Raw genomic sequence first — 12386 nt, forward strand, 5'->3', positions numbered from 1 at the left:
AGTATCTAGGTATCTAAAGATGCATATAATTTCTTAGTAGAAATTCATTTGAATAATGTTTGGGAACTAAAAGCTTGTGCCACTACACTTAAACTCACTTTTCCCAAGCATGTCATAAAAAAGTGAAAATTTCACTTGAGTTCTTGTTTGTCTTAAAGGAACACTCACCAAACATGGAAGAAGAAGGCGTAGGTGACTTTGATCTTTGTTATGGCTGCAAAGTATGTTCACTTACTTGAGGATATTTTGTCTTTCATTTGTGCCAAGTTTTGTGCTTAACTTTAGAAATTTGAGACACAAGAATTTGATTGTTATATCTGAACGAGATTTAATTATATAACCGTAGATTTTTTCGCAGTGATATGCTCATAAGAACACTGAAAAGATGAAATTTTAAAATTTGATCCAAATGCATCCATAGTCGAATACAATGTGGAATGAAATACATTAAATGAACCTTTAGACTTAGAAAAAAATCATAAAATAACATTGTTCATTTGTTAAATGATTTTTCCGCAATCTTTCAGTTGTAACAATGTAAGTTATAAAATGGGAACTTTACTGAGTACCCATTTTTTTGAGATAGCAAAAAATCATCCGATTTTGAAAAGTGTTGATGTAGAATCAACATCTTTTCTTAGAGGGCTTATTTTCGACACATTAAATTTTCTAATATATTAAGTGTAGATAAATGTTTTAAAATGTTGGTGATTTTCATATCGATTTTGAAAAGTATCAACAATTTTTTAAGGCATATTTTTGAAAAATTATTTTTTCTTATGACCTAAGTATGCACAATTTTTTTAAAATGTTGATTATTTACATTTTCAAGTTGTCTTATCTATTTTGTTGGTTTTCGTCCTAAGATGTTTAGTTTTTAAAGATTTTCTAAGCATGTGCTTTTTGTTTTTCTTCGCAATGTATTTTTATAATGATTTTTATTTGATTTGCAAAAATAAGAAAAAAATAAAACATTAATATTTTCAATTTACGATTTTGTATATATTTATATATCATTAATTAATACTTCAATACACATAAAATAATTGTCACTAAAAATTAATAATTTTAGACACCAGATAAAAATAGACATTTTGCATATATATATATATATATATATAGATATAGATATATATATATATATATATATATATATATATATATATATATATATATATAGTTAAAAATATGTATTTCAGGACGTTTTCACTTAAAATGCAATGTTAAATAAAAGAATTTTATGAAAATTTGAATGAAAAAATTTGGAAAAATAGCAAATTTATGAATTTTATATCTGAAGATGATGACATTTAAGACTTTTTTTTCCAAAAAAATTGTTTGAGATAAAATTTTAAGTAAAAATAATAAATAAATATTAAGAAAAACAAAGCATACAATTAAAAAAAAAAAACTTAAAAAAAAAATATTAGAAACATTAAAATAAGAAAAACATTAATTTTTTTAAATAAAAATAAATCATTAAAATAAAAATAAAAAATGAGAAACATTAAGAAAACACATAAAAATAACTAAAAGATAACATTTAAAAAAACATTAAAAAAAATTGCAACCCACAAGCTTTGGGCAAGCTAAGTCCGATTCCAAGAATTAGACTTGGCCAGCCAAGGACCTGTGGGCCAATTTCCTAGGTAGGGCCTGAGAAGTGAGTGTGCCTTGCATAGGCCCATTGCCCATTCACCCTAAGAAAGGAAAGCACGATTTCGGGAATTGACCTTGCCCCAACCAAGGCCTGTGGGGCCTGGATTTTTTTGTTTAATTTCTTTTATTTTTATTTTTTTAATTATTTCTAATGTTTTCTTTAATTTTTTTCAATTTATTTTCTTAATGTTTTCAATTTTTATTTTAATAGTTTTAATTTTATTTAGTGTGTTGTTTTTTTTTAATTATCATTATTTAGTTGTTTTTCAATTTTTATTTATTTTTATCTAAAATTGTGTTTTTTTGGATAGTTTTTCTTGTTTTTTTATATAAGTTACTTTTGTTTTTATTACTTTTTCTTATGACGGAGTTTTTTTTTTGGTATATATATATATATATATATATATATATATATATATATATATATCTATATATATATATATATATATATATATATATATATATATATATATATACAGTGTCATATTTAAAATATATATATATATTCATGTTTTTGTCATATTTTTTTATGGTTTAATATATATTTTTATTTACATGTTAATATTTTTCTGAACTTCTTGTGTTTTTTTTTTTTGCTTTCTTTTAGTTTTAGTTTATATATATTTTTAATGTTTTAACTTTGATTTTTTCTTGTTATGTTTGTTAATTTATTTTAATTTTAATATATATTTGTATTTACTTGTTATTATTTTTTTAATATTTTTATGTTTTTTTTGTTTGTTTTAGTTTTAGTTTCTAATTTTTTTAATGTTTTATTTTTTTGTTTGCTTTGGTATTTTTCACTTTTGTTTATTATTGTTAATATTATTTTGCACGGTCCGTGTCGATCCTCGACTAGCAACCTCATCCTATTATGCATCAATTTGATAATTGATCTTAAAGTTTTCATCATAATGAATCAAATACTCCCTCACAGTGTGTTACTTTCGTGGTTAGTCTCTAAGTGTTATTTACAATGAGTCAAGTTTTGCCTACACCACGTGTCAAATTGATGGTTGATTTTTAATTATTTGTTGCAATTTTTCATGTTTTCCAAGGTTAAGATTTTGAAATCGTTATACTTTTAGCATTTAAAAAAGAAATTATTGTTTGTATAATGACTCTTTCATTCAAGTGTTCACTTTAAAAGTTTTTTTAGTCATAAATTTTTTCCATAATGCCATGGTTGAAATATGTTGAGAACTTAAGTTTTTTCTATAGTCATGATCTTTGTTTTTAATTCCATGGTTGAAAATCTGTCATAATTTCAAGGTTTTTCTAAGTCAAGATATTTTCTTTGTAATGTTATGGTTGAAAACAAGTATAAGTATTTTCTCTTTAACACAATGGATGAAAATCGTTGGGATTTTATGGCTTTTCAAAGACGTGACATTTTATCATGCCTAAAAATAATTGGAATTTTTAGGCTTTTTGGAGTCATGATATTTTATCTTTCATGTAATTGCTAAATATGTTGAAAATCTACCTTGAAAAAATAGATATTATTCCAACATCGACACTTTCCTTTTTCAGAGTGTTTTTTGCACAAAGAAATTTCAATTTTATTGCCTTTTACTTTCATTTTTAAAAAATGTTGAAAGTTTACCCCACGATTAAAAAAAAAAAAATTATTCCAACATCAACACTTTTCATTTTCGAGTCTTTTTGCTATGTTTTTTTTGGGTTTTTTAGCTAGAGTTCTCGTTTTGAGTTTATAGTTATCATTTGATGGTTTACATTGTTTTGTGACAACAACATCTTGAATTTTGAAATAATATATTTAGCTGAAGAATGATTATTAAGTGTAGGAGACGTTACTTCAACTTCCAACTACAATACTTGAAATTCATTGACTTCTGCTAAATAGTGAGTGAAATTTTCTCATCTTTGTTTTGTTCTTTTACACTTAGAAATATCAATTAGAGACAATATAAAATAAACATTCTAATAAAGTTCATGTCTTCATTAAATGTTTTTATGCAGGAAAATCTTTCAATTTTCATGGAGGTTGAATAGTCATTTACCATGGGCATTTACATTGTAGAATTTGTTGTTTCTTAATATTTCAGTGGTGATAATAATGGGGATATAGAATATAAAATACCCTAGATATGGACAATTTATCAACACAAGACAATAATAACACCAAATTTCTATCTTATGGTCCCCAAATTGAGCTGAAGATATAGAAATACAACCCTTAAGAAAATAGCATGGTCTTTAAATGGATATTTATATAAAAGCTATTGAAAATAATGATATTTTTGCAAAACATGATATGTAGATGACTAGATATACATGTGGGAAAAATGAATATCTGTAATAGTGCCATGTGTTTTTGATAGAAATGAGCCATAATATAGATGAATCTATAATGTGGAGAAGGTAATCAACTTATTTAGTCACCCTTCTGCTTGGATATATATAATTTTGTAGAGGAGGTGAATTCAGATCTAGCCATTATACATAGGTAAGAAGTCATGTTGATGGTCCAACTATTAAATATATGTGAAGAAAAATGTAGAAACCATGATAAATGATCTAAATTAACAATTAGAGGCATGATTATTCTCATCGTAATCTATCAGATATTTGCAACACAATTTGCAATACTTAATCTCATGTCCGTTGCTTATATACACTCCTCCAATGAGTGACTATGGCTTCCAAATGAGAAATCTAGTTTTGAAAATTTCACACCACTCATAATCAATTGATATACTTTGTAATAAATTATTCTAATCCATGTTGTCGATCTACAATGAAGAGTTATGTGTGGAATTCAATATGAGAAATAGACTGTGTAGATATAATTATAATGCCATAAATACCTACCAAAATTTGGTAGGAAATACGAAATGATAACAATCTCTCAAAAATGAGGAGGGATTTGTAGAGCTTCACTTTGATACCATGAATATGTTGGGAAAACAACATCATGGTCAGAAGAACCTTTGCAACATTAAAATTCTCCATGAGAGAAAAAGAATGATAAAATTTGTTGTTTCTATTAGATTTGTTATGCATAAATAAAAGAGAGTGCCCTTTATTTATAACAAACTAGGAGAAGGATATCATTTTCAAAGGATTATTGGCTCACATTTGATGACTACAAAAAATAGAAATATAATGACTTACCTATATAAGCTTATAGTTTTCTATTACTATAATGACTCTTTCATTCAAGTGTTGATTTTAAAAGTTTTTCTAGTCATAAATTTTGTCATCATGCCATGGTTGAAATATGTTGAAAACTTCAGGTTTTTCTATAGTCATTATCTTTGGTTTTAATTCCATTGTTGAAAATTTGTCAAAATTTTAAGGCTTTTCTAAGTCAAGATATTTTATGTGTAATGTTATGGCTGAAAACAAGTACAAGTATTTTCTCTTTAACACCATGGCTAAAAATTATTGGGATTTTATGGCTCTTTAGAGATGTGACATTTTATCATTTCTGAAAATCATTGGAATTTTTAGGCTTTTTGGAGTCATGATATTTTATCTTTCACGTCATTGCTAAATTTGTTGAAAATGTGCCTTGAAAAAAGGATGTTATTCAAAAATCGGCACTTTCCGTCTTCAGAGTGTTTTTTCACAAAAAAAAATGAATTGTATTGGCTTTTACTTTCTATTTTAGAAAATGTTGAAAATTTACCCTGCGGTTGAAAAAAACATTATTCCAACATCAACACTTTTCATTTTCGAGTTGTTTTGTTATGTTTTTTTTGGGTTTTTTAGCTAGAGTTCTCATTTTGAGTTTACAGTTCTCATTTGATAGTTTACATTGTTTTGTGACAACAACATCTTGAAGTTTGCAATAATATCTTAAGTAGAAGAATGATCATTAAGTGTAGGAGACATTAATTCAACTTCCAACTCCAATACTTGAAATTCATTGACTTTCCTAAGTAGTGAGTGAAATTTTCTCATATTTGTTTTGTTCTTTTACACTTAGAAATATGAAATAGAGAAAATCTAAAACAGGTATTCTCATAAAGGTCATGTCTTCATTAAGTTTGTTTATGTAGGAAAGTCTTTCAATTTTCATGGAGGTTGAATAGTCATTTTCCATGGGCATTTACATTTTAGAATTTGTTGCTTCTTAAGATTTTATTTGTGGTAATAATGGGGATATAGAATCTAAATTACCTTATACATGGACATTTTATCAACACAAGACAATGATAACACCAAATTTCTATCTTGTGGTCCCCAAATCGACCTGAAGATATAGAAATACAACCCTTAAGAAAATAGCATGGTCTTTAAATGGATATTTATATAAAATCTATTCAAAATAATGACATTTTTGCAAAACATGATACGTAGCTGACTAAATCTACATGTGGGAAAAGAAATATTTGTAACAGTGTCATCTATTTTTGATAGAAATGAGTGATAAGATAGATTAATCTATAATGTGGAGAAGGTAATCAAATTATTTAGTCACTTTTTTCCTTGGATATATATAATTTTGTAGAGGAGTTGAATTGAGATGTAACCATTATACATAGGTAAGAGGTCATGTTGATGGTCCAAGTGTTAAATATATGTGAATAAAAATGTAGAAACCACGATCAATGCTCTAAATTAACAATTAGAGGCATGCTTCTTCTCATCAAAATCTTTTAAATATTTGCAACACGATTTGCAATACTTAATCTCATATGCCTTGCTTATATACACTCCTCCAATGAGTGATTTTGGATTCCAAATGAGAAATCTAGTTTTGAAAATTTCACACCACTCATACTCAGTTGATATACTTCGTAATAAACTATTTTAATCAATTTTTTCGATCTATAATGAAGAGATATGTGTGGAATTCAATATGAGAAAGAGATTGTGTAGATATAACTATAATGGCATAAACACTCACCAAAATCTAGTAAGAAATACCAAATGATAACAATCTCTCAAAAATGAGGAGGGATTTGTAGAGCTTCACTTTGATACCATGAAGATGTTGGGAAAACAACATCATGGTCACAAGAACCTTTGCAACATTAACATTTTCCATGAGAGAAAAAAATGAGAAAATGTTGGTTCTATTAGATTTGTTATGCATAAATAAAAGAGAGTGCCCTTTATTTATAACAAACTAGGAGAAGGATATCATTTTCAAAGGATTATTGGCTCACATTTGATGACTACAAAAAATAGAAATATAATGACTTACCTATATAAGCTTATAGTTTTCTATTACTATAATGACTCTTTCATTCAAGTGTTGATTTTAAAAGTTTTTCTAGTCATAAATTTTTTCATCATGCCATGGTTGAAATATGTTGAAAACTTCAGGTTTTTCTATAGTCATTATCTTTGGTTTTAATTCCATTGTTGAAAATTTGTCAAAATTTTAAGGCTTTTCTAAGTCAAGATATTTTATGTGTAATGTTATGGCTGAAAACAAGTACAAGTATTTTCTCTTTAACACCATGGCTAAAAATTATTGGGATTTTATGGCTCTTTAGAGATGTGACATTTTATCATTTCTGAAAATCATTGGAATTTTTAGGCTTTTTGGAGTCATGATATTTTATCTTTTTGTCATTGCTAAAAATGTTGAAGATCTACCTTGAAAAAAAAAGATGTAATTCCAACATCAACACTTTTCATTTTCAGAGCGTTTTTTGCACAACAAAAATTGAATTTTATTGGCTCTTACTTTAATTTTTAAGAAATGTTGAAAATTTATCCCGCGATTAAAAAAAAACATTATTCCAACATCAATACTTTTCGTTTTCGGGTTGTTTTCTCATGTTTTTTTGCGGTTTTTTGCTAGATTTCTCGTTTTGAGTTTACAATTCTCGTTTCATAGTTTACATTGTTTTGTGACAACAACATTTTGAATTTTTCAATAATATCGTCAGTAGAAGAATGATCATTAAGTGTAGGAGACGCTAATTCAACTTCCAATTGCAATACTTGAAATTCATTGACTTTTCTAAGTAGTGAGTGAAATTTTCTCATATTTGTTTTGTTTTTTTACACTTATAAATATGAAATAGAGACAATCTAAAACATACATTCTAATAAAGGCCATGTCTTCATTAAGTGGTTTTATGTACGAAAATATTTCAATTTTCATGGAGGTTGAATAGTCATTTACCATGGGCATTTGCATTGTAGAATTTGTTTCTTCTTAAGATTTTAGTTGTGATAATAATGGGGATATACAAGCTAAACTACCCTATACATTGAAAGTTTATCAACACAAGACAATAATAAGTTACACCAAATTTCTATCTTGTGGTCCCGAAATCAAGCTGAAGATATAAAAATACAACCCTTAAGAAAATAACGTGGTCTTTAAATGGATATTTATATAAAAGCTATTCAAAATAATGATATTATTGAAAAACATGATATGTAGATGACTAGATCTACTTGTGGGAAAAGGAATATTTGTAACAGTGCCAATTATTTCTAATAGAAATGAGCCATAATATAGATTAATATATAATGTGGAGAAGGTAATCAACTTATTTAGTGACTCTTTTCTTTGGATATATATAATTTTGTAGAGGAGGTGAATTCAGATCTAGCCATTATACATAGGTAAGAGGTCACGTTGATTGTCCAAGTGTTAAATATGTGTGAAGAAAAATCTAGAAATCATTATCAATGCTATAAGTTAACAATTAGAGGCATGATTCTTCTCATCGCAATCTTTCAGATATCTGCAACATAATTTGCAATAATTAATCTCATGTCCCTTGCTTATATACACTCCTCCAATGAGCGATTTTGGCTTCCAAATGAGAAATGTAGTTTTGAAAATTTCACACCACCCATACTGAGTTGATATACTTTGTAATAAATTGTTTTAATCCATGTTGTCGATCTATAATGAAGAATTATGTATGGAATTCAATATGAGAAAGACATTGTGTAGATATAACTATAATGGCATAAACATTTAACAAAATCTAGTAGGAAACACCAAATGATAACAATCTCTCAAAAATGAGGATGGATTTGTAGAGCTTCACTTTGATACCATTAAGATGTTGGGAAAAAAACATCATGGTCACAAGAACCTTTGCAACATTAAAATTTTCCATGAGAGAAAGAAATGAGAAAACATTGGTTCTATTAGATTTGTTATGCATAAATAAAAGAGAGTGCCCTTTATTTATAACAAACTAGGTGAAGAATATTATTTTCAAGGGATAACTGTCTCACAGTTGATGACTATATAAAGTAGGAATATAATGACCTAGTTATATAAGCTTATAATTTTGTATTACTATAATGACTCTTTCATTCAAGTGTTCATTTTAAAAGTTTTTTAAGTCATAATTTTTTTCCATAATGCCATGATTGAAATATGTTGAAAACTTAAGGTTTTTCTATAGTCATGATCTTTGGTTTTAATTCCATGGTTGAAAATTTGTCAAACTTTTAAGGTTTTTCTAAGTCGGGATATTTTATCGGTAATGTTATGGTTGAAAACAAGTATAAGTATTTTCTCTTTAACACTGGCTAAAAATTGTTGGGATTTTATGGCTTTTCAGAGATGTGACATTTTATCATTCCCGAAAATCATTGGAACTTTTAGGCCTTTTGGAGTCATGATATTTTATCTTTCTGCCATTGCTAAAAATGTTGAAAATCACCCTTGAAAAAAAAGATGTTATTCCAACATCAACACTCTTCGTTTTCACAGTGTTTTTTGAAAAACAAAATCGAATTTTGTTGGTATTTACTTTCATTTTCAAAAAAAAGTTGAAAAATTACCCCGCGATTGAAAAAAAAAACATTATTCCAACATCAATACTTTTCATTTTCATGATGTTTTCTCATGTTTTTTTTGGGGTTTTTTTGGCTAGAGTTAACATTTTGAGTTTACAGTTATCATTTGATAGTTTATATTGTTTTGTAACAACAACATCTTGAATTTTGCAATAATATCTTCAGTAGAAGAATGATCATTAAGTGTAGGAGACGTTAATTCAACTTCCAAATACAATACTTGAAATCCATTGGCTTTTCTATGTAGTGAGTGAAATTTTCACATATTTGTTTGTTTTTATACACTTAGAAATATGAAATAGAGACAATCCAAAACATGCATGCTAATAAAGGCCATGTATTCATTAAGTTTGTTTATGTAGGAACACCTTTCAATTTTCATGGAGGTTGAATAGTCGTTTTCCATGGGCATTTACATTGTAGAACTTTTTGTTTCTTAAGATTTTAGTTGTGATAATAATGGGGATATAAAAGCTAAAATACCCTATACATGCACATTTTATCAACACAAGACAATAATAACACCAAATTTCAATGCTATGGTCCCCAAATTGAGTGGAAGATAAAGAAATACAACCGTTACGAAAATAACATGGTCGTTAAATGGATATTTATATAAAATCTATTCAAAATAATGATATTTTTGCAAAACATAATATGTAGATGACTAGATCTACATGTGGAAAAAGGAATATTTGTAACAACGCCACGTATTTCTAATAGAAATGAGCCATAATATAGATTAATCTATATTATGGAGAAGGGAATCAACTTATTTAGTCACTCTTTTCCTTGGATATATATAATTTTGTAGAGGAGGTGAATTCAAATCTAGCCATTATACATAGGTAAGAGCTCATGTTGATGGTTTAAGTGTTAAATATATGTGAAGAAAAATGTAGAAACCATGATCAATGCTTTAAATTAACAATTAGAGGCTTGCTTCTTCTCATCGCAATCTATCAGATATCTGCAAAACAATTTGCAATACTTAATATCATGTCCCTTGCTTATATAAACTCTTCCAACGAGTGATTTTAGCTTCCAAATGAGAAACCTAGTTTTGAAAATTTCACACCACTCATACTCAGTTGATATACTTTGTAATAAACTATTTTGTTCCATCTTGTTGATCTATAATGAAGAGCTATGTGTGGAATTCAATATGAGAAGCAGACTATGTAGATATAAATCTAATGGCATAAACACTTACCAAAATCTAGTAGGAAATACCAAATGATAACAATCTCTCAAAAATGAGGAGGGATTTGTAGAGCTTCACTTTGATACCATGAAGATGTTGGGAAAACAACGTCATAGTCACAAGAACCTTTGCAACATTAAAATTTTCAATGAGAGAAAAAAAATGAGAAAATGTTGGTTTTGTTAGATTTGTTATGCATAAATAAAAGAGAGTGCCCTTTATTTATAACAAACTAGTAGAAGAATATCATTTTCAAATGGTAATTGGCTCACAGTTGATGACTATATAAAGTAGGAATATAATGACTTACCTATATAAGCTTATAATTTTCTATTACTATAATGACTCTTTCATTCGAGTGTTCATTTTAAAAGTTCTTTTAGTCATAAACTTTTTCCATAATTCCATGGTTGAAATATGTTGAAAACTTAAGGCTTTTCTATAATCATGATCTTTGGTTTTAATTGCACAGTTGAAAATTTGTCAAAATTTTAAGGCTTTTCTAAGTCAAGATATTTTATCTGTAATGTTATGGTTGAAAACAAGTATAGGCATTTTCTCTTGAACACCATGGCTGAAAATTGTTGGGATTTTATGTCTTTTCATAGATGTGACATTTTACAATGCCTGAAAATGAATGGAATTTTTAGGCTTTTTGGAGTCATGATATTTTATCTTTCTATCATTGGTAAAAAAGTTGAAAATCTACCTTGAAAAAAAATTGTTATTCCAACATCAACACTTTTTGTTTTCAGAGTATTTTTTTGCACAAACAAAATTGTATTTTATTGGCCTTTACTTTTATTTTTTAAAAATGTTGAAAATTAACCCTGCGATTAAAAAAAAGCATTATTCCAACCTCATCACTTTTCATTTTCGGGTTGCTTTCTCATGTTCTCTGGGGTTTTGTGGCTAGACTTCTCGTTTTGAGTTTACATTTCTCATTTGATAGTTTACATTGTTTTGTGACAACAACATCTTGAATTTTGCAATAATATGTTCATCAGAAGAATGATCATTAAGTGTAGGAGATGTTAATTCAACTTCCAACTACAATACTTGAAATTCATTGACTTTGCTAAGTACTGAGTGAAATTTTCTCATATTTTTTTTTTACACTTAGAGATATGAAATAGAGACAATCTAAAACATGCATTCTAATAAAGGCTATGTCTTCATTAGTTTGTTTATGTAGGAAAACATTTCAATTTTCATGGAGGTTGAATAGCCATTTGCCATGGGCATCTACATTGTAGAATTTGTTGCTTCTTAAGATTTTAGTTGTGATAATAATGGGGGTATAGAAACTAAACTACCTTATACATGGACATTTTATCAGCATAAGACAATAATAACACCAAATTTCTAACTTCTGGTCCCCAAATCGAGCTGAACATATAGAAATACAACCCTTCAGAAAATAGCATGGTCTTTAAATGGATATTTATATAAAATATATTCAAAATAATGATATTTTTGCAAAAATATGATATATAGATGACTAGATCTACATGTGGGAAAAGGAATATTTGTAACAGTGCCATGTATTTCTGATAGAAATGACCCATAATATAGATTAATCTATAATGTGGAGAAGGTAATCAACTTATTTAGTCACTCTTTTCCTTTGATATATATAATTTTGTAGAGGAGGTGAATTCAGATCTAGTCATTATACATAGGTAAGAGGTCATGTTGATTGTCCAAGTGTTAAATATATGTGAAGAAAAATGTAGAAACCATGATCAATGCTTTAAATTAACAA

The sequence above is a fragment of the Pinus tabuliformis genome, chromosome 3_1, assembly GCF_031772625.1.
Source record: "Pinus tabuliformis cultivar Carrire ecotype Pingquan chromosome 3_1, CPIR1, whole genome shotgun sequence".
Taxonomy (NCBI): domain Eukaryota; kingdom Viridiplantae; phylum Streptophyta; class Pinopsida; order Pinales; family Pinaceae; genus Pinus; species Pinus tabuliformis.